General features: G+C 68.0%; 1 long non-coding RNA gene across 1 annotated transcript in view; it reads left to right on the forward strand.

Moving 5' to 3' along the window:
* Window positions 1-13,058, forward strand: part of LOC146870964 (uncharacterized) — a 370,126-nt gene that overhangs the window by 86,542 nt on the left and 270,526 nt on the right. The gene's annotated exons all lie outside the window — the stretch shown is intronic.

Raw genomic sequence — 13,058 nt, forward strand, 5'->3', positions numbered from 1 at the left:
GCGCACACCGGGGCCCCCGGCGGGCAGGCCCGGGCGCTGCCTTCCCCGTCTCGCGGTCGCCGGACTTCACGGAGGTCTGACCCAGCAAACCCAGAGAAAAAAGGACCATCGGGAAGGGGCTGAGAGGCAGGAGCGTACCCGGGCCCCTGGGGGCCCCAGCAGGCGGGCCCCGGGTCTGCCTTCCCCATCTCGGGATCCCTGGACCTCACGGAGGTCTGACCCAGCAAACCCGGCAGAGATAGGACCATCGGGAAGGGGCTGAGAGGCAGGAGCGTACCCGGGCCCCTGGGGGCCCCGGCGAGCGGGCCCCGGGTCTGCCTTCCCCTGATTCAGGATCGCCAAACATCACTTTGGTCTGATTGACCCTCTCCCTAGTAATCCGGAGGAAAATTACCCCCCTTTCTTGTAATCCGTGCGCACGAGGTGACAGAGGGGACCCTGGGCGCGAATGTACCCGACCTCCTGGAGCCCTCGCTGGGATCCGGGAGGCAAATGGACCCTCGTCGAGACTTCCAGGCATTCTCGGCCATCTGGTCGCCCCATAGGAAAGCATTGTGAGTGACCAGATGGCCGAAGGGACGTGTGCGACCAAATGGCCGAAGGGGGCTTGCGCGACCAGATGGCCGAGGGGACAGGCGCGACCAGATGGCCGAGGGGAAAGGGAAAAGGGAAGGGGAAGCCTCCCTGGGCCCTCCGGACCCCGCCCCGGGCACCATGCCGCGTGGCAGGACCCCGGACGGAGCCCGGGGCATGGAGGCCACCCTCCCTGGGGGCCCCCAGGGGCCAATGAACCCAGACGAGCCTGGGGAGGCTCCCCGGACACAACGGAACCCCGCCCCGGGCCTTTGGCAGTGCCGCAGGCCGGGGGACGGGGCCCGGGGCCCGAAGCCGGAGACCCCAACCCGGGGCCCGGCCTGGCCCCTGGACCCAGCCGGGGCTCCCGGGCCCGCAGGCGCAGGGGAAGCCTCCCCGGGACCTCCGGACCCCGCCCCGGGCACCCTGCCACATGGCAGGACCCCGGGCGGGGAGGCCGCCCTCCCTGGGGCCCCCATGGGCCCCCAGGGGCCAATGAACCCAGACAGGCCTGGGGAGGCTCCCCGGACACAACGGAACCCCGTCCCGGGCCTTTGGCAGTGCCGCAGGCCGGGGGACGGGGCCCGGGGCCTGGAACCAGCCGGGGCTCCCAGGCCCGCAGGCGCCGGGGAAGCCTCCCCGGGCCCTCCGGACCCCACCCCGGGCACCCTACCACGCTGGGATCCGGGAGGCAAATGGACCCTCGTCGAGACTTCCAGGCATTCTCGGCCATCTGGTCGCCCCATAGGAAAGCATTGTGCGTGACCAGATGGCCGAAGGGACGTGTGCGACCAAATGGCCGAAGGGGGCTTGCGCGACCAGATGGCCGAGGGGACAGGCGCGACCAGATGGCCGAGGGGAAAGGGAAAAGGGAAGGGTAAGCCTCCCCGGGGCCCCCAGGGAAACAATGAACCCAGACGAGCCAGGGGAGGCTCCCCGGACACAACGGAACCCCGTCCCGGGCCTTTGGCAGTGCCGCAGGCTGGGGGACGGGGCCCGGGGCCGGAGACCCTGGCCGGGCCCCTGGACCCAGCCGGGGCTCCCAGGCACGCAGGCGCAGGGGAAGCCTCCCCGGGCCCTCCGGAGCCCGCCCCGGGCACCCTGCCACGCGGCAGGACCAGGGACGGAGCCCGGGGAGGCCGCCCTCCCCGGGGCCCCCAAGGGCCAATGAACCCCGACAGGCCTGGGGAGGCTCCCCAGACACAACGGAACCCCGTTTCGGGCCTTTGGCAGTGCCGCAGGCGGGGGGGATGGGGCCCGGGGCCGTAGACCCCGACCCGGGGCCTGGCCAGGCCCCTGGACCCAGACGGGGCTCCCAGGCCCACAGGCGCAGGGGAAGCCTCCCCGGGCCCTCCGGAGCCCGGCTCGGGCACCCTGCCACGCGGCAGGACCAGGGACGGAGCCCGGGGCGGGGAGGCCGCCCTCTCCGGGGCCCCCAAGGGCCAATGAACCCAGACAGGCCTGGGGAGGCTCCACGGACACAACGGAACCCTGTTTCGGGCCTTTGGCAGTGCCGCAGGCCGGGGGGACGGGGCCCGGGGCCGGAGACCCCGACCCGGGGCCCGGCCGGGCCCCTGGACCCAGCCGGGGCTCCCAGGCCCGCAGGCGCAGGGGAAGCCTCCCCGGACCATCCGGACCCCTTGTCCCGGGCACCCTGCCACGCGGCAGTCCCCGGGACAGGACCGGGGCAGCATCCGGGCCCGTCCAGCTGCCGGCTGAGGACCGAGAGGGGTCCCAGAGTACCCTGTCCCTAGTAATCCGGAGGAAGGCTACATAGCGGTAGGGCTACCGCCTGAAACATGGGCTCGGTGGGCTCTCTGCTTCCCGGGGGCTGGGGGACAGCGGCTGGGACTCGGGAATGGGGAGGACCAATGGAGCTCTCGGGCCCGGGCTCCCCGGGGGTACGACTGCCCGGGAGGATGTTGCCCGGGCGTAGCCCATCTGGTCCCCGGCAAAGAACCGCCAGCCCCGGAGGGGTCTTCCGGCATACCCTGCCCATACTAATCCGGAGGAAGGCTACCCCCCTTTCTTGTAACCCATGCGCTCCGAGTGACGGTGGGGACCCTAGGCCCGGACGCGCCCGGCCTCCTGGAGCCCTGGCTGGGATCCGGGAGGCGAATGGACCCTCATCGGGACTTCCAGGCCGGCCCGGCCATCTGGTCGCCCCATTGGAAAGCATTGCGCGCGACCAGATGGCCGAGGGGAGAGGTGCAACCAGATGGACGGGACCGAAAGGACTCCCATCTGTCCAACCCCGAGCCTTCGCGCTAGGGTTCCTGCCTGCCCACGCAGGGCTCCGTGGCTGCAGGGTTCAGGGGCTGCAGGGCTCCAGGGCTGCAGGGCTCCAGTCCTGCAGGGCTCCAGGGCTCCGGGCTGAAGGGCTCCAGGGCTGCAGGGCTTTGGGGCTGCAGGCCTCGGGGGACGCTCGGGGGACGCCCGGGGGACCCATGGAGCCCGTCCTGGGCACTTTGCCTCGCCGCGGGCTGGAGGAGGAAGCACCCGACGCCCCGGGGAAGTGTCGTCCGGGCTTGGCCCATCCGGTCCCCGCCTGAGAACCGCAATCCCCAGGAAGGGTGTCCCGGCATACCCTGCCCCTACTAATCCGGAGGAAGGCTACCCACCTTTCTTGTAACCCTCGCGCTCCGAGTGACAGAGGGGACCCTAGGCACGGATGTGCCCGGCCTTCTGAAGCCCTGGCTGGGATCCGCGATGGACGGGACTGAAAGGACTCCCACCTGTCCAACCCCGAGCCTTCGCGCTAGGGTTCCCGCCTGCCCACGCAGGGCTCCGTGGCTGCAGGGCTCCGGGGCTGCAGGGCTCCAGGGCTGCAGGGCTCTGGGCCTGCAGGGCTCCGGGGCTGCAGGGCTCCGGGGCTGCAGGGCTCTGGGCCTGCAGGGCTCCGGGGCTGCAGGGCTCCGGGCCTGCAGGGCTCCGGGGCTGCAGGGCTCCGGGCCTGCAGGGCTCCGGGCCTGCAGGGCTCCAGGGCTCCAGGGCTCCGGGCTGAAGGGCTCCAGGGCTTCAGGGCTTTGGGGCTGCAGGCCTCGGGGGACGCCCGGGGGACCCATGGAGCCCGTCCTGGGCACTTTGCCTCGCCGCGGGCTGGAGGAGGAAGCACCCGACGCCCCGGGGAAGTGTCGTCCGGGCTTGGCCCATCCGGTCCCCGCCTGAGAACCACAATCGCCAGGAGGGGTGTCCCGGCATACCCTGCCCCTACTAATCCGGAGGAAGGCTACCCACCTTTCTTGTAAACCTCGCGCTCCGAGTGACGGAGGGGACCCTAGGCGCGGACGCGCCCGGCCTCCTGGAGCCCTGGCTGGGATCCGCGAGGCGAATGGACCCTCATCGGGACTTCCAGGCTGGCCCGGCCATCTGGTCGCCCCATTGGAAAGCATTGCGCGCGACCAGATGGCCGAGGGGAGAGGTGCAACCAGATGGACGGGACTGAAAGGACTCCCACCTGTCCAACCCCGAGCCTTCGCGCTAGGGTTCCCGCCTGCCCACGCAGGGCTCCGTGGCTGCAGGGCTCCGGGGCTGCAGGGCTCCAGGGCTGCAGGGCTCTGGGCCTGCAGGGCTCCGGGGCTGCAGGGCTCCGGGGCTGCAGGGCTCTGGGCCTGCAGGGCTCTGGGCCTGCAGGGCTCTGGGGCTGCAGGGCTCCGGGCCTGCAGGGCTCCGGGGCTGCAGGGCTCCGGGCCTGCAGGGCTCCGGGGCTGCAGGGCTCCGGGCCTGCAGGGCTCCAGGGCTCCAGGGCTCCGGGCTGAAGGGCTCCAGGGCTGCAGGGCTCCAGGGCTGCAGGCCTCGGGGGACGCCCGGGGGACCCATGGAGCCCGTCCTGGGCACTTTGCCTCGTCGCGGGCTGGAGGAGGAAGCACCCGACGCCCCGGGGAAGTGTCGTCCGGGCTTGGCCCATCCGGTCCCCGCCTGAGAACCGCAATCCCCAGGAGGGGTGTCCCGGCATACCCTGCCCCTACTAATCCGGAGGAAGGCTACCCACCTTTCTTGTAACCCTCGCACTCCGAGTGACGGAGGGGACCCTAGGCGCGGACGCGCCCGGCCTCCTGGAGCTCTGGCTGGGATCCGCGAGGCGAATGGACCCTCATCGGGACTTCCAGGCTGGCCCGGCCATCTGGTCGTCCCATTGGAAAGCATTGCGCGCGACCAGATGGCCGAGGGGAGAGGTGCAACCAGATGGATGGGACTGAAAGGACTCCCACCTGTCCAACCCCGAGCCTTCGCGCTAGGGTTCCCGCGTGCCCACGCAGGGCTCCGTGGCTGCAGGGCTCCGTGGCTGCAGGGCTCCGTGGCTGCAGGGCTCCAGGGCTGCAGAGCTCCGGGCCTGCAGGGCTCCGGGGCTGCAGGGCTCCGGGGCTGCAGGGCTCCGGGGCTGCAGGGCTCTGGGCCTGCAGGGCTCCGGGGCTGCAGGGCTCCGGGCCTGCAGGGCTCCGGGCCTGCAGGGCTCCGGGACTGCAGGGCTCCGGGCCTGCAGGGCTCCAGGGCTCCAGGGCTCCGGGCTGAAGGGCTCCAGGGCTGCAGGGCTTTGGGGCTGCAGGCCTCTGTGGACGCCCGGGGGACCCATGGAGCCCATCCCTGGGCACTTTGCCATGCCTCAGGCCGGAGGAGTGAAGCCTGGGAGGATGTTGCCCGGGCGTAGCCCATCTGGTCCCCGGCAAAGAAACGCCAGCCCCGGAGGGGTCTTCCGGCATACCCTGCCCATACTAATCCGGAGGAAGGCTACCCCCCTTTCTTGTAACCCACGCGCTCCGAGTGACGGAGGGGACCCTAGGCCCGGACGTGCCCGGCCTCCTGGAGCCCTGGCTGGGATCCGGAAGGCGAATGGACCCTCATCGGGACTTCAAGGCCGGCCCGGCCATCTGGTCGCCCCATTGGAAAGCATTGCGCGTGACCAGATGGCCGAGGGGAGAGGTGCAACCAGATGGACGGGACTGAAAGGACTCCCATCTGTCCAACCCCGAGCCTTCGCGCTAGGGTTCCTGCCTGCCCACGCAGGGCTCCGTGGCTGCAGGGCTCAGGGGCTGCAGGGCTCCAGGGCTGCAGGGCTCCGGTCCTGCAGGGCTCCAGGGCTCCGGGCTGAAGGGCTCCAGGGCTGCAGGGCTTTGGGGCTGCAGGCCTCGGTGGACGCCCGGGGTACCCATGGAGCCCGTCCTGGGCACTTTGCCTCGCCGCGGGCTGGAGGAGGGAGCACCGGACGCCCCGGAGAAGTGTCGTCCGGGCTTGGCCCATCTGGTCCCCGCCTGAGAACCGCCATCCCCGGGAGAAGTGTCCCGGCATACCCTGCCCCTACTAATCCGGAGGAAGGCTACCCACCTTTCTTGTAACACTCGCTCTCCGAGTGACGGAGGGGACCCTAGGCGCGGACGTGCCCGGTCTCCTGGAGCCCTGGCTGGGATCCGCGAGGTGAATGGACCCTCATCGGGACTTCCAGGCTGGCCCGGCCATCTGGTCGCCCCATTGGAAAGCATTGCGCGCGACCAGATGGCCGAGGGGAGAGGTGCAACCAGATGGACGGGACTGAAAGGAATCCCACCTGTCCAACCCCGAGCCTTCGCTCTAGGGTTCCCGCCTGCCCACGCAGGGCTACGTGGCTGCAGGGCTCCGGGGCTGCGGGGCTCCGGGGCTGCAGGGCTCTGGGACTGCAGGGCTCCGGGGCTGCAGGGCTCCGGGCCTGCAGGGCTCCGGGGCTGCAGGGCTCCGGGGCTGCAGGGCTCTGGGCCTGCAGGGCTCCGGGCCTGCAGGGCTCCAGGGCTCCAGGGCTCCGGGCTGAATGGCTCCAGGGCTGCAGGGCTCCAGGGCTGCAGGCCTCGGGGGACGCCCGGGGGACCCATGGAGCCCGTCCTGGGCACTTTGCCTCATCGCGGGCTGGAGGAGGAAGCACCCGACGCCCCGGGGAAGTGTCGTCCGGGCTTGGCCCATCCGGTCCCCGCCTGAGAACCGCAATCCCCAGGAGGGGTGTCCCGGCATACCCTGCCCCTACTAATCCGGAGGAAGGCTACCCACCTTTCTTGTAACCCTCGCACTCCGAGTGACGGAGGGGACCCTAGGCGCGGACGCGCCCGGCCTCCTGGAGCTCTGGCTGGGATCCGCGAGGCGAATGGACCCTCATCGGGACTTCCAGGCTGGCCCGGCCATCTGGTCGTCCCATTGGAAAGCATTGCGCGCGACCAGATGGCCGAGGGGAGAGGTGCAACCAGATGGACGGGACTGAAAGGACTCCCACCTGTCCAACCCCGAGCCTTCGCGCTAGGGTTCCCGCGTGCCCACGCAGGGCTCCGTGGCTGCAGGGCTCCGTGGCTGCAGGGCTCCGGGGCTGCAGGGCTCCAGGGCTGCAGGGCTCTGGGCCTGCAGGGCTCCGGGGCTGCAGGGCTCCGGGGCTGCAGGGCTCCGGGGCTGCAGGGCTCTGGGCCTGCAGGGCTCTGGGGCTGCAGGGCTCCGGGCCTGCAGGGCTCCGGGCCTGCAGGGCTCCGGGACTGCAGGGCTCCGGGCCTGCAGGGCTCCAGGGCTCCAGGGCTCCGGGCTGAAGGGCTCCAGGGCTGCAGGGCTTTGGGGCTGCAGGCCTCTGTGGACGCCCGGGGGACCCATGGAGCCCATCCCTGGGCACTTTGCCATGCCTCAGGCCGGAGGAGTGAAGCCTGGGAGGATGTTGCCCGGGCGTAGCCCATCTGGTCCCCGGCAAAGAAACGCCAGCCCCGGAGGGGTCTTCCGGCATACCCTGCCCATACTAATCCGGAGGAAGGCTACCCCCCTTTCTTGTAACCCACGCGCTCCGAGTGACGGAGGGGACCCTAGGCCCGGACGTGCCCGGCCTCCTGGAGCCCTGGCTGTGATCCGGAAGGCGAATGGACCCTCATCGGGACTTCAAGGCCGGCCCGGCCATCTGGTCGCCCCATTGGAAAGCATTGCGCGTGACCAGATGGCCGAGGGGAGAGGTGCAACCAGATGGACGGGACTGAAAGGACTCCCATCTGTCCAACCCCGAGCCTTCGCGCTAGGGTTCCTGCCTGCCCACGCAGGGCTCCGTGGCTGCAGGGCTCAGGGGCTGCAGGGCTCCAGGGCTGCAGGGCTCCGGTCCTGCAGGGCTCCAGGGCTCCGGGCTGAAGGGCTCCAGGGCTGCAGGGCTTTGGGGCTGCAGGCCTCGGTGGACGCCCGGGGTACCCATGGAGCCCGTCCTGGGCACTTTGCCTCGCCGCGGGCTGGAGGAGGGAGCACCGGACGCCCCGGAGAAGTGTCGTCCGGGCTTGGCCCATCTGGTCCCCGCCTGAGAACCGCCATCCCCGGGAGAAGTGTCCCGGCATACCCTGCCCCTACTAATCCGGAGGAAGGCTACCCACCTTTCTTGTAACACTCGCTCTCCGAGTGACGGAGGGGACCCTAGGCGCGGACGTGCCCGGTCTCCTGGAGCCCTGGCTGGGATCCGCGAGGTGAATGGACCCTCATCGGGACTTCCAGGCTGGCCCGGCCATCTGGTCGCCCCATTGGAAAGCATTGCGCGCGACCAGATGGCCGAGGGGAGAGGTGCAACCAGATGGACGGGACTGAAAGGACTCCCACCTGTCCGACCCCGAGCCTTCGCTCTAGGGTTCCCGCCTGCCCACGCAGGGCTCCGGGGCTGCAGGGCTCCGGGGCTGCAGGGCTCCGGGGCTGCAGGGCTCCGGGGCTGCAGGGCTCCGGGGCTGCAGGGCTCCGGGGCTGCAGGGCTCCGGGGCTGCAGGGCTCCGGGGCTGCAGGGCTCCGGGCCTGCAGGGCTCCGGGGCTGCAGGGCTCTGGGCCTGCAGGGCTCCGGACCTGCAGGGCTCCGGGCCTGCAGGGCTCCAGGGCTCCAGGGCTCCGGGCTGAATGGCTCCAGGGCTGCACGGCTTTGGGGCTGCAGGCCTCGGTGGACGCCCGGGGGACCCATGGAGCCCGTCCTGGGCACTTTGCCTCGCCGCGGGCTGGAGGAGGGAGCACCGGACGCCCCGGGGAAGTGTCGTCCGGGCTTGGCCCATCTGGTCCCCGCCTGAGAACCGCCATCCCCGGGAGGGGTGTCCCGGCATACCCTGCCCCTACTAATCCGGAGGAAGGCTACCCACTTTTCTTGTAACCCTCGCGCTCCGAGTGACGGAGGGGACCCTAGGCGCGGATGCGCCCGGCCTCCTGGAGCCCTGGCTGGGATCCGGGAGGCGAATGGACCCTCATCGGGACTTCCAGGCCGGCCCGGCCATCTGGTCGCCCCACTGGAAAGCATTGCGCGCGACCAGATGGCCGAGGGGACCGGGGCTGCAGGGCTCCGGGGCTGCAGGGCTCCGGGGCTGCAGGGCTCCGGTCCTGCAGGGCTCCAGGGCTCCGGGCTCCAGGGCTGCAGGGCTTTGGGGCTGCAGGCCTCGGGGGACGCCCGGGGGACCCATGGAGCCCGTCCTGGGCACTTTGCCTCGCCGCGGGCTGGAGGAGGAAGCACCCGACGCCCCGGGGAAGTGTAGTCCGGGCTTGGCCCATCCGGTCCCCGCCTGAGAACCACAATCGCCAGGAGGGGTGTCCCGGCATACCCTGCCCCTAATAATCCGGAGGAAGGCTACCCACCTTTCTTGTAACCCTCGTGCTCCGAGTGACGGAGGGGACCCTAGGCGCGGATGCGCCCGGCCTCCTGGAGCCCTGGCTGGGATCCGCGATGCGAATGGACCCTCATCGGGACTTCCAGGCTGGCCCGGCCATCTGGTCGCCCCATTGGAAAGCATTGCGCGCGACCAGATGGCCGAGGGGAGAGGTGCAACCAGATGGACGGGACTGAAAGGACTCCCACTTGTCCAACCCCGAGCCTTCGTGCTAGGGTTCCCGCCTGCCCACGCAGGGCTCCGTGGCTGCAGGGCTCCGGGGCTGCAGGGCTCCAGGGCTGCAGGGCTCTGGGCCTGCAGGGCTCCGGGGCTGCAGGGCTCCGGGGCTGCAGGGCTCCGGGGCTGCAGGGCTCCGGGGCTGCAGGGCTCTGGGCCTGCAGGGCTCCGGGGCTGCAGGGCTCCGGGCCTGCAGGGCTCCGGGCCTGCAGGGCTCCAGGGCTCCGGGCTGAAGGGCTCCAGGGCTGCAGGGCTTTGGGGCTGCAGGCCTCGGTGGACGCCCGGGGGACCCATGGAGCCCGTCCTGGGCACTTTGCCTCGCCGCGGGCTGGAGGAGGGAGCACCGGACGCCCCAGGGAAGTGTCGTCCGGGCTTGGCCCATCTGGTCCCCGCCTGAGAACAGCCATCCCCGGGAGGGGTGTCCCGGCATACCCTGCCCCTACTAATCCGGAGGAAGGCTACCCACTTTTCTTGTAACCCTCGCGCTCCGAGAGACGGAGGGGACCCTAGGCGCGGACGCGCCCGGCCTCCTGGAGCCCTGGCTGGTATCCGCGAGGCGAATGGACCCTCATCGGGACTTCCAGGCTGGCCCGGCCATCTGGTCGCCCCATTGGAAAGCATTGCGCGTGACCAGATGGCCGAGGGGAGAGGTGCAACATCTGTCCAACCCCGAGCCTTCACGCTAGGGTTCCCGCCTGCCCACGCAGGGCTCCGTGGCTGCAGGGCTCCGGGGCTGCAGGGCTCCGGGGCTGCAGGGCTCCAGGGCTGCAGGGCTCTGGGCCTGCAGGGCTCTGGGCCTGCAGGGCTCCGGGGCTGCAGGGCTCCGGGGCTCCGGGGCTGCAGGGCTCTGGGCCTGCAGGGCTCCGGGGCTGCAGGGCTCCGGGCCTGCAGGGCTCCGGGGCTGCAGGGCTCCGCGCCTGCAGGGCTCCGGGCCTGCAGGGCTCCAGGGCTCCGGGCTGAAGGGCTCCAGGGCTGCAGGGCTTTGGGGCTGCAGGCCTCGGTGGCTGCAGGGCTCCGGGCCTGCAGGGCTCCGGGCCTGCAGGGCTCCGGGGCTGCAGAGCTCCGGGCCTGCAGGGCTCCGGGCCTGCAGGGCTTCGGGCCTGCAGGGCTCCGGGCCTGCAGGGCTCCAGGGCTCCAGGGCTCCGGGCTGAAGGGCTCCAGGGCTGCAGGGCTTTGGGGCTGCAGGCCTCGGTGGACGCCCGGGGGACCCATGGAGCCCGTCCTGGGCACTTTGCCTCGCCGCGGGCTGGAGGAGGGAGCACCGGACGCCCCGGGGAAGTACGTCCGGGCTTGGCCCATCTGTCCCCGCCTGAGAACCGCAATCCCCAGGAGGGGTGTCCCGGCATACCCTGCCCCTACTAATCCGGAGGAAGGCTACCCACCTTTCTTGTAACCCTCGCGCTCCGAGTGACGGAGGGGACCCTAGGCGCGGACGCGCCCGGCCTCCTGGAGCCCTGACTGGGATCCGGGAGTCAAATGAGCCCTCATCGGGACTTCAAGGCTGGCCCGGACATCTGGTCGCCCCATTGGAAAGCATTGCGTGCGACCAGATGGCCGAGGGAAAGGTGCGACCAGATGGCCGGGACCGAAAGGACTCCCAGCTGCCCATACCGAGCCATAGCGGTAGGGCTCCTGCCTGCCCTTGCAGGGCTCCGGGGCTCTGCACCAGGGTCCCTTGTCCCGGGCAGATGGACACTTGGCAGGCCGCAGGACGTGGGATCCCAGGCCCTGACCAAAAATCAGAAGGCCCGGGGCCGGTCCCTGCTTCTCAACGCAGCCAGGCCGGGGAGATAAGGGAGCCTGCCCAAGCACGAGGGACCCCAGTCCCGGGCACACAGTCCCTCAGGTTGTGTGCTCGTTTTCCACAATTTTTTTTCAAAATTCTGCGAAGAGGCATTCCGCAAATTCCGCCCAGCCCTAGTGCAGTGGTGTTTAAGTAGTGTAGGGGGTCATGTTTTAGGGTTTAGGGTAGTGCAGTGGGGTTTGTGTAGTGGAGGTGTCGTGCTGGGGTAGTGTTTTAGGATTTAGGGTAGTGCAATGGTGTTTGTGTAGTGTAGGGGGGGCGCTGGAGTAGTGTTTTAGTGATTAGGGTAGTGCAGTGGTGTTTGAGTAGTGTTGGGGGTCGTACTGGGGATAGATTTAGGGTTTTTTGATAGTGCAGTGGTGTTTGGTTAGTGTAGGGGGTCGTGCTGGGGGTAGGATTTTAGAGTTTAGGGCAGTGCAGTAGTGTTTGGGTAGTGTAGGGGGATCGTGTCGGTGGAAGTGTTTTAGAGTTTCGGGCAGTGCAGTGGTGTTTGGGTAGTGTAGGGGGTCGTGCTTGAGGTAGTGTTTTAGTACAGTGCAGAGTTGTTTGTGTAGTGTAGGGGATTGTTCTGGGGGTAGTATTTTAGGGTTTAGGGTAGTGCAGTTGTGTTTTTGTAGTGTGGGGTGATGTTTTTTATGGTTTAGTGTAGTGCAGTGGTGTTTGGGTAATATAGGGTGTCGTGCTGGGAGTAGTGTTTTAGGGTTTAGGGTAGTGAAGTGGTGTTTGTGTAGTGTAGTGGGTCGTGTTTTAGGGTTTAGGTTAGTGCAGTGGTGTTTGGGTAGTGTAGGGGGTTGTTCTGGGGGTACTGTTTAAATGTTTAGGGTAGTGCAGTGTTGTTTGTGTAGTGTAGGGGGTCATGTTATAGGGTTTAGGGTAGTACAGTTTTGCTTGGGTAGTGCAGATGGTCATGCTGGGTGTAGTGTTTTAGGGTTTAGGGTAGTGCAGTGGTGTTTGGGTAGTGTATGGGGTCATGCCGGCGGTAGTGTTTTAGGGTTTAGGGCAGTGCAGTAGGGTTGTGAAGAGGTGCTTGTCCAGTGTAGGGGGTCATGCTGGGGGTAGTGTTTTAGGGTTTAGGGTAGTGCAGTGGTGTTTGTGTAGTATTGGGGGTATTGCTCGGGGTAGTGTTTTAGGGTTTAGGGTAGTGCAGTGGTGTTTGGGTAGTGTAGGGTAAGTGCTGGGGTTAGAGTTTCAGGGTAGTGGGTAGTGGAGTGCTGTTTGGGTAGTATGGGGGGTCGTGCTGGTCATAGTGTTTTAGGGTTTAGTAAGTGCAGTGGTGTTTGTGTAGTGTAGGGGGTCGTGCTAGGGATAGTGTTTTAGGGTTTAGTTTAGTGCAGTGGTGTTTGGGTAGTGGTGGGGGTCATGCTGGGGTTAGTGTTTACGGGTGTAGGGTAGTGCAGTGGTGCTTGTGTAGTTTAAGGGGTCGTGTTTTAGGGTTTAGGGTAGTGCAGTAGTGTTTGGGTAGTGTAGGGGGTTGTTCTGGGGGTAGAGTTTAAGGGTTTAGGTAAGTGTAGTGGTGTTTGTGTAGAGTAGGGGGTCATGCTAGGTGTAGTGTTTTAGGGTTTAGGTAGTGCAGTGGTGTTGGGTAGTGTTTGAGGTACAGCTGGGAGTAATGTTTTAGGGTTTAGGGTAGTGCAGTGCTGTTTGTGTAGTATTGGGGGTATATCTGGGGGTAGTGTTTTATGGTTTAGGGTAGTGCAGTGGTGTTTGTTTGGAGTAGGGGGTCGTGCTGTGGTAAGTGTTTTAGGGCTTAGGGTAGTGCAGTGGTGATTGGGTAGTGTAGGGGGTCGTGCTAGGGATAGTGTTTTAGGGTTTAGTTTAGTGCAGTGGTGTTTGTGTAGTGTAGGGGGTCATGCTGGGGGTAGTGT

The sequence above is a fragment of the Triturus cristatus genome, chromosome 1_1, assembly GCF_964204655.1.
Source record: "Triturus cristatus chromosome 1_1, aTriCri1.1, whole genome shotgun sequence".
Taxonomy (NCBI): Eukaryota; Metazoa; Chordata; class Amphibia; order Caudata; family Salamandridae; genus Triturus; species Triturus cristatus.